The sequence below is a fragment of the Petaurus breviceps genome, unplaced genomic scaffold, assembly GCF_028583685.1.
Source record: "Petaurus breviceps papuanus isolate PSGF00001 unplaced genomic scaffold, PetGlider_PUasm1.0 101, whole genome shotgun sequence".
Classification (NCBI taxonomy): domain Eukaryota; kingdom Metazoa; phylum Chordata; class Mammalia; order Diprotodontia; family Petauridae; genus Petaurus; species Petaurus breviceps.
Window position 1 is genome coordinate 6457596 of NW_027185575.1, and position 18717 is coordinate 6476312.

The window sequence follows — 18717 nt, forward strand, 5'->3', positions numbered from 1 at the left end:
AAGAGGAGAGGGAGCATGTCCAAGATTTGATCTCATAGACTGGAAAATAGAAAGCCTGTTGCAGGCTCAGGATTTTCTACCAGGATGCACTTGAGGGACCTCTTTTCCCCTCCAACCCACCTAGCAGAACAAGGGATTCAGAAGAAAAGTGAGCCAGCAAAGTCCCCCCTCCCACCCTGCGTTGGAAGGGCGCATGGGTGTTTAAGAATGACAAGCCCGGCGTCATCAGAGGCCCCAGAGTAACTGCTAAACATGAATAGAAATAAGCCTTAGCTAATAGTTTGTGTAGATTAGAGAATCAGCCAAGAAATGATGAAACATGAAACCTACTCACATTCCCCTGAGGATTGATTTTTGAGTTAAGAAGATTTGGGTTCAAATCCTGCCTGTGACTACACATATTGGCTGTCTGACTACGGACAGCTCCACTAACTTCTCACTGCTCCGCAGTTAGTCTGCTAGACTCTAAGTTGCCTGTTTGTGTCGGTGGAAGAAATTTCCACAGAACCTCATCCAGTAATGAAGTCAGAGATCTGATATTAATAGGAAGTTGAACTCTGAACAACTGCCCCATAATGACAATTTTGGTCATAGAGATTAAGGAATGAAACATGCTTCCCCTCTTCCAGCATAATGACTAGGTACTATGGGAGCAGAATGTTCCATACACCATTACACATATGCATGCACATACACATATTATGTACATAGATATGGTCACTGTTAGTGCTTGTTTTTGCTTAGCTGTTTTCCTGTGTTAAAAGGGAGGAATCAATTTGGGGGTCTTAGGGGAGTGAGAATATCAGAAATGAATAACATAAGAATAAATCATAGGTTCTCCCCAAATCATATCAACTTAGAAGCAGCATATCCTATTAGACGCACTGCAGGAACTGAGTTCAAATCTCACCTAAGATAGCCATTTCCTGGTTGATCAGATCTGGAATACAAGATATTAAACTGCCTCACTTACATCACAAGGTGGTTGGAAGGCATATTAGCAGCTGTTGGCTGGGGAGAGAGATCAGAGCAGACTGAAAGGAGGTGTTAGAAACAATCAGTCAATCAACACACATTTATTAAGCACCTACCATGTGCCGAGCGAGCACTGTGCTAGCACTGGAGACACTGTATTAAGGGCTGAAACAAAGTTAATCAATAGAAAAGAACAAAAACAATCAAAGGCAGAAACTCTAAATGGTCAAAAGAGGAACAAGGGAGAAGCACTGCCACCAGATTTAAAGTTGATCAAATGGAAATCAGCATAGGTGGGGAAAACCTGAAGCATGGGATGCAATCAGTGCAAATCAAAATTCTGTCTCCCAGCTAACAAGCCAATCCAAAAAGTGCTTATTTTGCACAAAGTACCATGTGATGTACAGTTAGGTGCTAGGTGATGTCTTAAGCACTGTGCCCAGAACACAGTGCCTAATAAATACTTATTAATTACTTGATTAATAGGAAATACATTGATTTCCAAAGATCTTGTTTCAGAAGGTTACCCGCAAACGTGACTTTAAAGTTTTGACAGTTTGACCTCCAGGGATCCCTTTTTGGGGAGGATTCAACTAATATAAAATGAAGAATAACTCCAGATTGAAGATAACAGATTTATCTTTAGCTTTAAAACTCAGAAATAGTTGAGATGGAGGTTTTATAAAGCTTTGGATGAAATCAAAGTGCCTGTCACACTAATAGACCCGTTTTGTAAATTCCTCCTATGTATTCCCTCTGGTTCCCTAAGTGGAAGTGCTCAGAACCTCCCCAGTCCCTAGCACCACCTCAAGTCACATCTCTAAAATAAATATTTTGACAATGATGCCTTTTGTTTAAAAAAAAGATTACATTTCTAGATCCCAGCTGTTAGCAAAGAACCAGATGCTTCTGGGTGAGCAAACTATGCTGAGAGAAATCTGGATATTTTAAGAGACACATTAACTTCTTCTAGGCCCCAGGGGAGCCATTCAACAGAAGAGGATAGTAATTTACTAAAGAGGATGCATGGAACAACAAAAAAAAAAAAAAGAAAAAAGGGAAATGGAAATGGATCATGAAGGTCCAGGAGGACCTCTGACTATGGAAATATAAATTTCATTTTCAAAAATCACCAGAGAGAGATCCTTTCTGTGGAGCCTCTCCATACTACTGATTATCCACAGCAAGATATCTAGAGCCATCTTCTGAGTCCTTCAGTGGTTCATGCGAGGCTCTGCCTGCACTTAATTCTCCATATGTTTTAGATGTGTAAACTGGAGAAGAGAAGACTCAGAGGGGTCATGAGAGCTACCTTCAAGTATCTGAAGGGTTATTATGTGTAGGAGGAATTAGGATCTTTCCGTTTGGCCTCAGAGGAGAGAGTAGAACCAAGAGAAATGGGTGGATGTTAGAAAGAGGTAAATTTAAGCTCAATATAAAGAAAAGATTCCTACTAATTAGGACTGTATCAAAATTGAATGGTTTGTCCCAAGAAGTGGTGGGATCCCTGTCTTTGGAGGTCTTTAAGGAGAGGCTGGACAACCATTTGTTGGGTATGGTATAATGGGGATTGCTTTGACTATGAGTTAACTCATGGTTTTTTACTAGAGGGTCACTAAGGTCCCTTCTAACTCACAAATTCTGTGATTCTGTGGCTTTAAAGCTGGAAGGAACATTGGAGATCATCTAATCTAACCCCCTTTTCTGACAGAGGAAGGAAAATTCTTCTAGGGAGGCATAGTGATTCAACAGGATCACCCAGGGAGGAAAGTGGAAAAGTAAGAACTTGAACCCAGGTTCTCAAACTTCAAATCCAGTGTTCTTTCTTCTCAACAAATCCATCTCCTACATTCTGTTCTAGCTCCGCCATTTTAGTTGAATCAAGCCAACAAATGAAGAGTAGAAATCTGGGAGGTGTCTAGGACGAGTAACAATAAAGCTTTAAGTAACAATGAACCTATGCTGTGCCTGATTCCACTTAAGCACTTACTAGTGCCAAGTACTGTGCTAAGTGCTAGGAATGCAAATATAAGCAGAAAGAAAGCCAGTCATTGCCCTCAAGAAGCTTACAATCTAATGGGAATGGGGGCTGGGGATGACTAGACCAAAAAAAAAAAAGCTGAAAAGGAGATGGTGACATACGTTAGAGAAAGTGTGAGCCTAGAATAATAGTTCCCTGAGGCAGAGCCTCAGTTTCCCCTTGCTAACAAAGGCTCTGTTCTTATCCTTTCAATGGCTTTAAAAATTTCCCAGAATGGCTGTTTTAAAAATTCTGAGCTGTATCCTTTGAAGTGTGACTGGGGGTTTTATCTGCTTAATCTTTTCCCTTAGTTTGCAGATCTTGAGTAGCCACATAAATTTTCTTTCCTGAACAGAAAAGGCCTAAAAAGAGCATGAGCTGGGTGTGTACCTGTATGTGCCCGCACACAGTACAGGGATCATTAACACTGGCCCTTGTACAGAAAGGGGAGATCTCATGGTAATGAAGGGTGCCAACTGTGACCTCTTACTCTGCCCACTCATGCTCAGTGGTTACCTGTGCTGATCACCCAATGAAACTGAAAACACAGATACAAAGCCGGGAGGAGTTGATGGAGACTTCATGAATTAATGAAAAAGTATTTCTTAAGGAATTACTGTGTGTCAGGCATTGTACTAAGTATTTGGGGTGCAAATAGAAGCAGGCAAGATAGCAAGACAGCTCCTGTCCTCCAGAAGCTTACACTCTCATGAGGATTGGTTGGGGGGCTGGGATCAACACATGATAGTACGTGTCTAGATCTAGAATCAGATGGGGATGGAGAGGTTGGCAGCAGTCAAGGTTATATGCAGGTGGCATGGTTTATGTCTCACTGGGGAGTGGCCTGATTCAAAAAAAGAAAAGGTAAAAGGTCACCTATCCAAGCTTAGGGTTTCCAGGGCATGAGTCTAAATTCCATGGGAGGAATTAGAGGATCAGAGGGGGAGCAGCATGGTTTGAAGTTGTCCGGGAAGGGACAAGCAATGACAATAAAAACCAATTTTAAGAAATAGGAAAATGACCATTTTAGGAAATGGAGGGAGAAAGTTTGGAACTCTAAATTTTATTTTTAAATGAACGTTAAAAATTATCTTTACGTGGAATTAGAAAAAAGTACTATTTAAAACAAAAACAAAAAATAGCAAAATGTTCAACAGGGATATGAGAGAAGGTAGATTATTCTCAATTAATAACTTATTTCCTGAACCCAAGCAAGGGTTCTAAAGATCAGAAGACAAATTACTTTTGTCTTTCTAGCCCCAGCACCAACTGCTGTGCCTAGCACTAGAATCTTACTAGACCCTTAAAAATGCTTGCTATTGTTGCAGATTACTGGAGCTGATTCCAATAGAATGTAAGCTTTTGGAGGGCAGGGATGTTTTCCCTTTGTCTTAGTATCCTGAGCACCCACCACAGTGCCTGACACATAGTAGGTCCTTAAAGATGCTTGCTCTAGCTGTGGGTTAATGGAACTACTAATCCCAATAGAAGGTAAGCCCCTTAATAGCAGTCTGTTTTATTTTGTCTTTGCTATCCTCAGCTCCGCCCCCTTCCCCACAGTGCTCAGCACCTTCTTTATTGTCCAGGCTAAATAAATGCTTATTAGTTCATTGAACTGCCATAGCCCTTGATTTGGAACAGTTGCAGAACCTGGGCCAAGGACTTCCCAAGCTTCCTCAGGATCTCCCAAGTTCCCACATATTCCAGAAAACATCTGGGAGTTCTAATTCCCAAAAGACAAAATGAAAACATCCATTTCATGTCTAAATTTTTATAGATGGCATTTGCTTTATACACCCCAGCTGCTTCTTACTCTATCATCCTCCTCTTCCTCACTCCACCCACACTCCCAGCAAACAGAAGTTTCTCTTAGAACAAAAACAACAAAAAAGTTAAGTATCAACCAACACAGAGGCCATGTCTAAGAGCATATACAACAACATTCTGTCCCTAGAGCACCTCCCTCCTCATTTCTCTACCAAGGGGAGGAAAGCATAAAAGAGGAACATTCTTTTAGAAGACATTGTTCATTTTTTGTTTTTTATCAAATGGGGGAATGTAATTTTCCCTGCCATAAGAAAAAAAAGACCACGAGTAAGCACAACATTTGCCAATTAAAATTAAACACCATTAGACCAAAGGCCAAAATTCAACCCACAATTCTGCTACAAAGGCAGAATTCTGCTTTATTCCTCAATTTCAGCAATTCACAGATGGTCCTCCTCGCCAAATCACTGATTATCAAACAGCAAGAAGAAGTCTCCCGTATTTCCTCTCTCTTGGTAGACAACTGGAGGATAGGGCATGGGTATGAAATGTTATATATACCCTTTCAGATAGAATTGATGTTGTTTTTGCTACAAGGGAGAGGTATATTGGAAAGGGGTATGGTACAAAAATCATTAGTAAGACTTTTCAATAGAGAAAGGGAACAACAAATCTGGTGAAAAGAAACTATGATCTATCCCAAACCGTAAATAATCCTTAAAAATAAAACCATAATAGTCATGAAAATGAATACTTATTCTCACACCTGGGCTTGAAGAAAAAGCAGACAATGGACTCAACGAGAAATTTACAACCCTTCATCTCTTGGTTGTTTTATGGTTGTTTTTGTCTCTTTGTTTGAGATATGAAAATCTAGGTCCCGATTTGGGAAGGGAAGAGGGATTGTGGCTATCTTATATTAGAGGAAGCAGATGGATGCTTGTTTATCAGTCTAATGAGTAAAGTACTTTTCTGATGCTTAATCATAGTGGAGGGGTGGACCTCGGTTCTCAGAGACTACTCCAGCAAAGCAAAAGTTGGCTGTGTCTACCAAGCTTGAAAGCTTTGAGTATGAGCTGGTGGATGGACTCTATGCTTGTCATTTGGGCACCACAAGTTTGTGCCCTTCAGAGGATCAGAGCTGGGGAATGGATGCCACATGCAAGTAGGAACTAGGATGTTTAATGAGAAGAGTGGACTCAGGGGGAGCACCAGCACCATGTTCAGATATTTGAAGGCTGTCCCACCAAAGACGGATGAGAATTGTTATGGCAGAGGGTAGAATTAGGACCAAAGAGTGGAAGTTAGAGAGAAGCTGATTTAGCATATTTAGTTTTCCTGCCAATACCAGCTCAGCAAAAATGGAATGGGCCAACTTGGAAGGTTTTGGGCTCCATCTCATTGAGGGATCTTTAAGCAAAGATTAGGTTCATTCAACAAACAGTGATAAAGCAGATGCTAAAATGCCAGGCCCTGAAAAGACAAAGACAAAAACAAAACATACCCTGCCCTCAAGGGGCTGACATTCTAACAAAGGAGGTCGTACCATGGTGGAACTTCTTTAAGGATGTACCTTACAATGAATTGTGTGTCTATCACCCAAGGACCATCCCAGCTAGTCTACAACCATTTATTAAGCATTTACTATGTGCCAGTCACAGGAAATCTGAGGATTCAGTCACAGGGATCCCAAGTGATAACAATGCCTACCCTCAAGGAGTTTACATTCTAACGAAGGAGACATCATGTGTACAAAGAGGCATATTCAAGATACATACAGAATAGACCCAAGGTAAGCTTATAGGGAAAAGTATTAGCTGAGTTCAGAGAAGGGCAAGTAGGTGGTATAGTTGGTAGAGCTTGGGCATGGAGTCAGAAAGTCTCATCTTCCTGAGTTCAAATCTGACTTCAGACACTTTCTAGCTGGGTGGCCCTGGGCAAGTCACTTAATTCTTTTTGCCTCAGCTTCCTCATCTACAAAATAAGCTGGAGAAGGAAATGGCATACCACTGCAGTATCTTTGCTAAGAAAATCCCAAACAGGGTTGCAAAGAATCAGATATGACAATAAGAAGCTCACTAATCCATTTGTCACATTAAGTATTTTTCTACCATATCAATTCCCAAAGACTAGTCTGAGGGAGAAGGTACCTACATGTAAGAAAACACACTCTTCCATTCCACAAGCACTTATTAAGCACTTCCTACATGCCTGGCATTGTACTAGAAACTGAGTCTGCAAAGACAAGGGATCAAGGAGGGGGATGGGGGTAGGAATGGAAGGAAGGCAAAGTAAGTAAGCAGGAGAAGTGTTTGAAACTCGTGCAGCTGACTGCTTCTTGGAAGCTCACACTATGTGTAGGAGGATGGGGGGGGGGAGGCTGGTGGTGGCCTTGGAGCACCAAATGTTCATGGTTAATTCCCCTCATTTGCCAGGAGATCTAATGCCTCTTCTTTCCCAATGCCTCTTCCCTGGCTGATTTTTTCCAGCCTTAACCCACGGCTCTATAGATAAGATGTGGGTCTGGGAGCACAAAAATTGTTTCCAAGGAAATAATAAGCATGGATCTGAGCAACCAGGTCTGCCCTTTATAGAAAGCAAGAGAGCAAATTGTAGCTTAAAAGTACTGCCATTGAGTTTGAGAGGCTGAATGGAAGTAGATAGAGATCCTGCCTTGAAGTCAGAAATCCTGGATTCAAGTTCTGTCTCTGACACCTACTGACTGTGTGACCCTGGCCCACCTCTCAGAGACCCAGAAAATTTTCTAAGACAATTATAGAACAGCTTAAGATCCGCATTGGAAGAAGGAGTTTCCTCACCTGGGAGGTCCTTACACTAGTAAAATAACAAGTAAGGTCTATAAAACAAAATTATTTTGTAGAGACACAGAAAAAAATTTTTTTTTTGCCTTTTGGAGGGCAATTTTGGGGTTAAGTAACTTGCCCAAGGTTACACAGCTAGTATTTTTGTGTGGGTATTAAGTGTCTCAGGCTGGAACCAAACTCAGGTCCTCCCGACTCCAGGGCCAGCACTTTACTCACTGCGCCACCTAGCCGCCCCACACAGAAAATTTTCTAAGACAATAATAGAACAGCTTGAGATCCACATTGGAAGGAGTTTCCTCACCGGGAGGTCCTTACACTAGTAAAATAACAAGTAAGGTCTATAAAACAAAATTATTTTGTACGTGAGTGCATACTGTCTCTCAAACACAAAGTCCCTGAGATCAGGAACTGTTTCATTTCACTCTTTGTAGCCCTAGCTCTTATCACAGTGGCTGACACAGAATAAATGTTTAATAAATGTTTGTAAATTGATTGCATAGGATGAAGAAGTGGTCCCACTGATGAAATTGCAAGAAAAATATGATTTTCTTTACAATTACAAGAGGAAGGAGTCTTAGTGATTATCTAGTTTCATTTTACAGTAAGAGAAGCTGGTACCCCAGGAGGTTAAGTGGCTTGCTATAGAAATACTGGTAGGAAGTGCCAAGAGAGGGATTTGAAGCCAAGAATCAGCCAATCCCAAGGTTTGCTTATGCCGAAGGCAAAAAGTGGTCAATGGAAAACCCACCCAAGGTAGGCAGCTTTTGCCAAATCATTGGGGAGCAGTTTTCCCTTGAATCTTAGGAGTGGGAAAAGCTAGAAGGGTGGGCCTGGATTAGCATCACTGTGGTGATGACGGTGGCTGGTCTTTCTCTCCCTAGAACGTAGGGAAATCTGCTCCTGGGAGCCTTGCCATGGAGGCCAAGGAGCATATGGAGACACCACATGCTGCAACTTGAGCCTCCAGGATCCTAAATGAATCACATCAGGAAAAAGATTGCAGAACACCAGGACTCTGATGGCAAATATAAAAGCACTATGCCTCCAAGCTGGTAATCCTTAAGCAATTAAAGCCTAAATATGAAAGCAGGCCCATGGAGACAAAGGCATTGGAGATGGAGTAGAAGTTCGGGATGATTTAAATATTAAAACTAGGGGCAATAAAAAGGAAACTCAAGGTTTTTTGAGTAGTGGAGTGAAACAGGAAGACCTGTGCCTAGGAGCATCAGGGCGACTGTGGGAACGATGGGTGAGAAAAGGAAGCCCAATTATGTTGATTGTAATAGTCCAGGCATAGGAAAGGCCTTGACAAGTTGGAGAATATCCAGAAATGGTCAAACATCATGGTTATGGATGGGTATATCACGAGGCCCAAATGAGATATTAGTTGCAAAGCACTTTGCAAAATTAAGACTCAATTCAAATACCAGTCATTATCACCATCATCTTCATCATTATTAATTAACCTGTGTGGCATTTCAAAAAGTCCGAGAGACATAATTTCTGGGCAATTTATTTAGTAAAAGGATGGTCATTTGGTTATCTCTCTCTTAGACCAAAAAGCATCATGGTGGTGGCTCATGGCTAATATGCCCATTGGAAGAGATGTATGGCAATCAATTCTGATTGGCTAACAATTAATGAGAGAATGACTATTACAACGAAGCACTGGACCTGAACTGATTAGATCATCCATTTCTAAGTTACTCCCAGCCTTGGGCAATCTATTCACAGAATCTATCCCTACCCAAACCTGTGCAGAGTACCATGCTGCCCCACGAGGGTAGGGTCTGGATAGAGGAGAAGGTCAGCTCAGTCTTCAGGGACTGAGGTCTTGAAATGAGGATAAAAGAAAAGGGGGGAAAATCTGAATCTCCCCAAATGATTGGTTATTAATAATCATTTCTTTCACCTCCAGTCACCAGGTCTTCAGTCTGGTGATGAGTTCATTCCCCACCTTCAGCAATATTAAAAAAGCAATACATTATATTACTTTATCCTATATGTGCTGGCAAATATGTGACAACTAGGTTCCTGGAGGGAAAGTGTATGCACAAAGACTTTCAGGTGGAAAAAATTGGTATTATTGACACTTTCTTAAATTTAGAAAATCAATCAAACAACAAATCAAACCCTGATTTGTAGTGATTCACATTCCCAAAGTGTAGATACTCACAGTGAAGATTTAGTAATCATTAGATCTTGTTAGCTAAAAGTTAGAAGAAACCCTTGTGGAGGCCCCTGAATTCATGTCAGAAAAGGACTGGTTCAGGAAACTGAGAAGGGTTAGCCTGGAGAAGAGCAGAATTGAGAAAGGAGGAGAGGATATGAAAGCTGTCTTCAGGTGTCAAAGAGGATTGGTCTTACTCTGCTTGGTCAAAGAGAAGACAACCATCAATAATGAAAAGTTGCAAAGAAGCCCATTTAGGCTTCATATCAGAAAGAATTTCCCAACAATCAAAGCTTGGCAAAAACTGATTGGGCTGCAGGTAGTAGCAGATACTCTCTCCCCCACCCACCAAACCAGGAGGCCTTAAGGAAAACTAGAATGACCCCTTGTTGGCTGCAGTGTGGGAGGGATTTGGGGCAATGAAATTATGCGATTCTGCATTCAGGGTCACAGATTTAGAACTAGGACATCAGAGATCAGTTAGTCCAAGGGCCCTTAACCTTTTGGTGTGTCCTGGACACCTCTGACAATCTTGTGGGGAGGCCTGGGGACCTCATCTCGTAATACTGTTTTAAGTGCATAAAATAGAACTCACTCACATGACTACAAAAGAAATCAATTACACTGAAATGTAATTATAAAAATATTTTAAAGGAAATTCATGTATTCAGGTTAAGAGCTTCTGTTTTAGTCCAACTCTTCATTCTAAAGACAAGAAGGCAGAGACCTAGAGAGGGTGATTTGCATAGGGTCACTTAATTAGTGTCAGAGGCAGGATTTGAATCCAGGTCCTGTGACTCCAAAGCCAGTGCTCTTTTTGCCATGGTAGGCTGATCTGAAGCTAGAAGATACCTCTGAGACCATTTAATCCAGTCCCTTCATATTATAGATGAGGAAACTGAATGGAAAGGACTGATGGTCCATTTTAGAAGTAATGACCAACTCTTTTGAGGCAGATGTGAGAGTCAGGAATAAATACAACTGAAAAGAATATAGGAAAATAGGTTCACAGGTGCAGTAGCTAGAAGGGAAGTTGGAGGCTATCTAAGCTAACTCCCTCAATTCATAGATAAGGAAACTGGAGGTACAGAAATAGCTAAGTGGCTTCATGGATGGAGAGTCAGATCCAGAGCCAGGAAGACCTGAGTTCAAATCTGCCTCAGCCTCTTACCAGCCATATGCCCCGGGACAAGTCACTTGACCTCTGTTTGCCTGAATTTCCTCAACCATAAAATGGAAATAATACAAGCACCTTACCTGCAAGGAACAAACAAGGCAATATTTGTAAATGATTTAGCATAGTGCCTTGCACATAGTAGGTGCTATATAATTAATGCTAGCTGTTAGCAGTGGTACAGAGAAGCATAGTGACTTAGGATCATAAATTCTAGAGTTTCAAAGAGCCGTAAGAGGCCATCTAATCCAACCCCCTCATTTTAAACTGGGAAACTGAGGCCTAGGGAGGTGTAGTGACTTGACCAAGGTCACACAAGTGGCTAAATTGCAGAGCCAAGTCCTCCGACTCTACCAGCCACTGCTTTTTACATTATACAATACTGATATCTTGATAGAGGGGGAGACCTTAGAAGTCATCAAATTCAACCCTCTTAGTCTATAGAGGGGGAAACTGAGGTCCAGAAAGGTAAGGCAACTTGCCTGAGATCACACAAGTAGAGAGTAGCAGGGTTTGGATTTGAACCTACATCCTCTGATTGCCCATCTAGCATTCATCCTTCTGTATCCCTTGTACATGACGCAGTTTGAGAGTTTGGGCTGAATTGTTTCATCTGAAGAATCAGAGGTAATCTGGGGAAACCCAAAGTGTCTTTCTTAGGTGTGGCTTAGAAGATAGAAAAAAAAAGACTTGGGAAGAAAGAGTGGGAGACAAAAGTCTACATTTCAGGGCAGCTTGTGACTGTATCAAGCTGATCAGCCTTGCTAACTGGTAATTGAAAAATCCATGTTCCTTTTCCCTGTCTTAGCACCATGGTGTCCTGGACATCCTCAGTCATCTCAGCAAAACACAATTATCTGTTTCAAGGAGAAACACAACAGAGGCTCTAGGAAAATAAAATGCCATAATTCCATTAGCTACAGCTTCCCTCCCACACAACTGAAATACGCGCACACACACACACACACACACACGTGCGTACACATTATTTTTAGCAACCCAACTCCCTCTTTTTGTCCTTTTATGTCTTTCCAGTAAAAAATCTGATTTTTAGGTAGGAGGAAACCCCCCCACTACCACTTCCTGGCTGCCCATCCCCATACAATGCTGCCTCCATTGCAGCCCTCCTCCCTCTAATTCCATGGAACCTTGGACTCTGCCTCTGGGACTCCAGTACCCACAGGGAGCAATGCTTCTGTGTCATCTTGCCCAGAACTCAGCCTCCAAGTCACTGTCAGGTATGCCACACTCTCGTACCTTTTCCCTCTCAATTCTTGTTCTTGTGCAGTTGTTTCAGTCGTGTCCAACTCTTTATGCCTCCATTTGGGTTTTCTTGGCAAAGTTACTGGAGTGGTTGGCCATTTCCTTCTCCAGTTCCTTTTCCAGATGAGGAAACGGAGGCAAACAGGGTTAAATGACTTGCCCAGGGTCACACAGCTAAGAAATGTCTGAGGCCAGATTTGAACTCAGGAAGATGAGTCTTTCTGATACTAGGCCTAGCCCTCTGTGCACCATGGTGCCACCTAACCACCCATATAAATACCAGCTATTATTACTTTATCAACACAATCCAAAAATAGAATGGGTTCCCTTAGGAGGTAGTGAGCTCCCTCTCATTACGGTTTTCAAGAAGAGGTTGGATGACCCTTGTCAGGGAGGTTGTCTAGTTTGGGATTGAACTAAGTGGCCACAGGGATCCCTTGTAGCTCTTAGGCAGCTAGATGAATAGAGAACTGGATCTCCATGGAGTCAGGAAGGCATGAATTCAAATCTAGTCACAGATACTTCCTAGCTGTGTGACCCTGGGCAAGTCACTTCATGTCTGCCTGCCTCAGTTTCTTCAACTGTAAAATGGGGATAATAACAGTACCCACCTCCCAGGGTTGTTGTAAGGATCAAATGAGAGAATGTTTGTAAAGCACTTACTTAGTACAGTGTCTGGCACATAGTAGGTACTATGTAAATACTACCGTGTTTCCCCGATAATAAGACACTGTCTTATTATTTTTTTTGGAAAGAAAAACCCCAGAGGGCTTATTTTCAGGGGAGGGCTTATGTCGTCCTGCCTCAGCTCTCCTCCGCGGCACTGCTCTCAATGGCACCAGCAAGCAAATCACTGGGGAAGAACAGGATGATGCGCTCACTGCTGCAGCTCTGATTGGATGCATCTCGGAGCGCGGCGTGCGTTTCACCTGGGGGGGGGGGGACGGTGACAACAGAGGGTACCGTAATGTAGCGTGTAGCGCAGGGGATCACCTTCACTACAGTAGCAATCTCAATAGGGCTTATTTTCGGGGGAGGGCTTATTTTAGAGGAATCTTACACAGTAAGGGGAGGGCTTATTTTTGGGATAGGTCTTATTATCGGGGAAACACGGTAGTTATTATTAATGATTATTATTGCTTTTATTATTACTATTAGATTCAGGGATTCTATGGGTCCTGTGAAAATTTATGGATATCATCTATTATCATAACAATAGCATTTATAAAGCACTTTAAAGTTTGCAGAGTTTTTTTAATAGAATATCTTATTTTTTTCCCCAATTACATGTTAAAACAAATTTTCTTAGCATTTTTAAAAAAGTTTTTTGAGTTCCAAATTCTATCCCTTCCCTTCCCCTTTCTAAAGCAATTTGATACCGTGTATATACATGTTTTGCAAAGAGTTTTATAAATATTTAACATACTCCAACCCAAGGGCTTGCTCTTAATGAGGGCCATAGTAATGGTTCAAAAACAAGTCAGAGCTCAGTGTTCAATGAGACTGGTTCCCCCCCACCCCAAATGACTGTGATATTCATGGTCTAATGTGCCCATTAGAACTTCCAGGTTCATATCTTAAGTCCCATCAGAAATTTAAGAAGAGTTTTAGAATGGATTTCCAGAAATATTTTTATGTTATTTACCCTTTGTTTTCTAGTTTAACAAGCATTTTTCATCTCTTTATAGAAAGTGATACATTTAAAAGAAGCAACTGCATCAGGTTTAAGTTGCTAAGCAGTGTAAATCTCTCTCAGCCTAATGAGCAAATGAAAATTCCTAGCCACATCACCAATGCTATTGACATCAGCTGTTGTCAGCATAGTAGAGTCCCTTTAGGGGAGGGAAATCAGGTCTGGCAGAAGCTGGAAGGCCACCTTCCTCCCCAAAGCCAGCCAAAATAGATCACTGGAGTGCCAGGCTCAAGTACAGCACGGTCTACTAAGTGACAGCATTGTTAATGGTTCTTAATTAGGGATCATCTCCTCTAGACACCCAATGAGGGATTCTGAGGTGAGCAGAGCTAAAAAAAGAGACGGTGAGAACTTTTACTCCTCCTCCAGGAGAATAACCCAGGCCTATTCTATATAGAATTCTTTTCATCTTAGTGCTATTTGTTCAGGATGCAGGGCCACCTTGAAAAATACTGAAGGGTACTCAGGCATCCCATCACACCCATCAAATCAATAAAGATATGAAAACTCATTGCTGGAGGGCCAGCAGGAAGACAGGCACAACTCTTCACTGTTAGCGAAGATGTGAATTGGTTCAACTGTTCTAGAAAAATATTTGGAAGTATGTAAGAAAAGTTAATTATTTGACGTTATTAAATTATTAATTATTAAACATTAATTATTAACTTTGATCCAGGGATTCTACTGCTAGAAGTTATAGCCCTAAGAAGTTAGAGAACCAGGAAATCCCCCAATGTACAAAAATGTTCATGGTAGGATTTGTGATAACAAAAAAGAAGGAAATAAATCTATTCCTATCAATTGAAACATGGCAGAACTGTGTTGCAGAAATGCTATAATGTAGTGGCATAATACATGGCAGATATCAATAATTCAGAAAAAATGGAAGACTTTATGATGTGATTCAAAGTGAAGAAAACAAAGAAAAATAATCCAGTGGAAAGATATATGCCTCTGCACTCAGAGGTTGGATAGTCATTTTTAAATTATGTCCCATCTTCTTGGCTTCTTTTGTGTTTTTCTTGGCAAAGATAGTGGAATGGTTTTGCCATTTCCTTCTCTAGTTCATTTTACCAATGAGGAAACTCAGGGAAACAGGGTTAGATGACTTGTCCAGGGTCACACAGCTAGTAAGTTTCTGAGGCTGGATTTGAACTCTAGCCACAGCACTCTAGACACTGGATCAAAATCCTACATTAGACACTATCACTTAACTATCACAGGCCTCAGTTTCATTGTTTATAAAATGATGGGACTGAACTAAATGGCTTCTGAGGTCTCATCTGTGTCTACTTCTAGAATCAAAAGCCAAAAAAAAATAATACATACAATGGCTACAAAAATATAACTAAAAAGACAAGACAGGGGCAACAAAGTTCAGATTCAATAAAAATAGTCAAATCAATCAACAAGTATTTATTAAATGCCTACTACGTGCCAAGCACTGTGCTAAATACTGGTGACCCAAAGAAAATTTTGAAAATAGTCCCTGCCCTCAAGTAGCTTACATCTAATTGGGTAGGTAGGTGACAAATTGGATAGAGCATGGGGCCTGGCGTCAGGAAGATGTGAGTTCAAATGCAACCTCAGATACTTACTAGCTGTGTGATCTTGGGCAAGTCACTTAACCCTGTTTGCCTCAGTTTCCTCATTTGTAAAATGAGCTGGAGAAGGAAATGGCAAACTACTTCTGTATCTTTGCCAAGAAAACCCCAAACAGGGTCACAAAAGTTGAACATGACTGAAAAACAGACAACATACAACATACAAAAATAAGATAGAAAATAAGATACAACATATACATATAAGATATAAATATGTAAATCATTTTGGGCACTAGTAGTGGGGAAGACTGGAAAAGGTCTCCCTGTAGAAGAGGGGATTTGAATTAAGCCTTGAAGGAAGCTAGGAGACAAGAGGAAGGCGAACGTCCCAAACATGGACTGTAGCCAGAGCAAAGTCATAGAGTTAGAAGATGGGGTCCAACATTCTTGTACATAGGGGTCTTTGTTTGTTGTCTCTAACTTCTCAGTGCTATATTTATGGATCAAAAGAAATGAATAATTAACTTTTCCTGCCTTCTTCCAAATGTTTTTCTTGAATAGTTAGACAGAAACAAAACAAAACAAAACAAACAGTTTGGCTCAACCATAGAGTTTGGAGAGAAGATTCATATAAAAAAGCTGGAAAATTGAGGGCATGTTGTGAAGAACTCTGAGTTCTAGATGGGTTTCTATTTGATTCTAGAAGTAAGGGGGTAGCACACACCCCCATTATCCAGACAAAAATACTGAGTTACTGGATGGTTAAATAATATACTCAGGAGTTGAATCCAGATCCTCTGTCTCCAAGTCCAAAGCTCTTTCCATCAAGCCATATTTTATCCAACACCTATTGCACGTGTACATGTGTACGTGTGCATATGTATGCACATGTGTATCTGCATGTGTTTATGTGTGCAAGTGTGTATAGGGGGATGGAAAATCAAAGTTGTTTTGTCCAGGAATATTATTCAAAAGGGGAAGCCAGTTAATATAGTGGAGAGCATGCAGGGCCTGGAGTCAGGAACACCCAAGTTCATATTTGACCACAGACACTTAGTAGTTGTGTGACCACTGAAACAAAGGTTCTTTTTAATGACAATATTATTCTGGCAATATTGTATAGTGATGAGCCATGGAGTACCACTCTAGGGTTTAGCTCAGTGTCTGGCACATAGTAGGCACTTTAAACAATGTTTACTCACTTCCTCCTTTAAAAGACTTAAATTGAGGGCCAAAGCATGATGAAGAAGTACATGAAGGATTTGACCAGGCTACAATATAAGCAAATAAAAATTATAGAGGAGAAGCAGTGTGAGTCAGAGGGTTTGGAGGCCACTAAAAAGATGGGCTAGTTACATAGAGACAGCAAAGGCTAACTCCACATGACGGATAGCCTGGACTCTCTGTGGGCATTCATGCTATGCCAAAAGATGTAGGGTGAAGCCCTGGCATGCTGAGGGACTTTATGTATTGGGGAGAATTATGGGCAAAAGCTGTGTAAGATGAGAAGACATACATAGGTTACAGTTGGCACTATGGATACCCAGGACTGCCTAAGTTGATGAAATCTGAGATCCACTGGAGTAGCAAAGTAAACAAAGGAAACTTCAAGGAGGTTATGTGACTGGCCTAGGGTCACACAGCTAGTGTATGATGGAGGCAAAATCCACACCCAGTTCCTATGACTCCCAAATCCTGTGCTCTCCCCAGTTTACCCTGATGGCCTCATGTGTACAGGTAACATGTCTGCAAAAAGGGACCGTCCCTTTATTCCCCCCTCTATTGAGAGACTCAAAGACTCTCATCAACATTCTGCTATCTCAGCATTGCATCCTCACAACAGCGGGCAATTGGCAGGTGCTGCCCCAGCCCTGAGCAAAAGTGGCAGGTCAGCACCCAGGCCTGAGCCTGGCATCAGCTCCAGTCTGGAGCTCTGGGAGCACCACCAGTGTATTTCTTATTCTGATGACCCAAGATCATGCTCAGAGATTCATTTTTTTCCACTGGTGTAGAATCATGGGGTGGACGTGTTCCTGTGAGCACACAGTAGAAATTGGTGTTAATCTGTTTGGACAGCTCTTCACGGCCTGAGACTCTGGATATGGCAGGACTCAGAAGGAGAGTAAAAGCTGCAGACAATAAAGCAAAGACTGATTGGAGAAGCCTCTTGCAGAAAGGACAAGAGCAGATCTGCAAAAGCAGGGACTTCATGTAACTGCCCCCTCATCCCCCCCCCTCAAAGAAATTTCCCCCCTTAAATCCTGGAGTCAGGCTGTTCCCTGGTACCAGGCACTGCCTCTGGTCTCTGGCTGGGGACATGGATTCTTCTTGTCTTTGTTTGCCCTTTTTTCTCAAAGAGGACCATGGCATCAGGAACCCAATGCCATTATTTGCAAGAGAATTGGATTTAAGTGAGGCAGGACTGTGCATAGTCACCAGCCTCACTTTCTCCTCCAGAGTCATCCAGGGGATGGATTAGACCCCTAGAGGCAGAGTGTTATAATGCACAGGCCGTAAGGCTCTGGTGCAGAAAGTCATGGGTTCCACTCCCACCACAGACATTTATTAACTAGATGAGAGGGGGTGAGTCATCTAAACTTTGGAAGCCTTAGCTTCTTCCTCTGTATAATGTGAGTATATTGTGAGTACAACAATAATGATTGTAATAATATTTATATCATATGGTTAGGAAGATTTGATGAGATAATCGGTTTGAACGACACTTTTTAAAACCTATACCAAGTGGTGCTATAGAAAGAATGCCAGGCCTGGAGTCAGAAAGAGCCAAGTTCAAATCCAGCCTCAGACACTTACCAGCTGTGTGGCCCTGGGCGTGTCACTTAACCCTGTTTGCCTCAGTTTCCTCATCTGCAAAATGAGCTGGAGAAGGAAATGGCAAACCATTCTAGTGTCTTTGCCAAGAAAACCCACAAAGGGGTCATAAGAGTCAGACATGACTGAAACAACTCAAAAATAACAACAAATAGAACTATCATTATTATCATTATTAATTAATCTGGTTCTGCAATTTACAACTTGTATGATTAAACTTAACCTCCTTGAGATTCTGTTTTTCCTGCAAAACTAGGAGAGGGGGCTGAGATAGATGTTATCCAAGGCCTCTGGAACAATCAGGAAAGGCTTCTGGTAGGAGGTGGTGAGCTGAACCTTGAATGAAGCCAGGATTCTAAAAGGCAGAGGCAAAGACTGTGAAATACAGTGAAAGAAGCGACTACCCAGGGTGAACCGTAAGCCTCTTTTTAAAACCACCATACTTGGCGGCCTG

The 18717-nt window shown here is 41.6% G+C and overlaps 1 protein-coding gene across 2 annotated transcripts in view; it reads right to left on the minus strand.

The window, feature by feature from the left end:
- LOC138158478 (RIMS-binding protein 2-like) overlaps nucleotides 1-18717 on the minus strand; it is a 490854-nt gene that overhangs the window by 254741 nt on the left and 217396 nt on the right. The window lies entirely within an intron of this gene.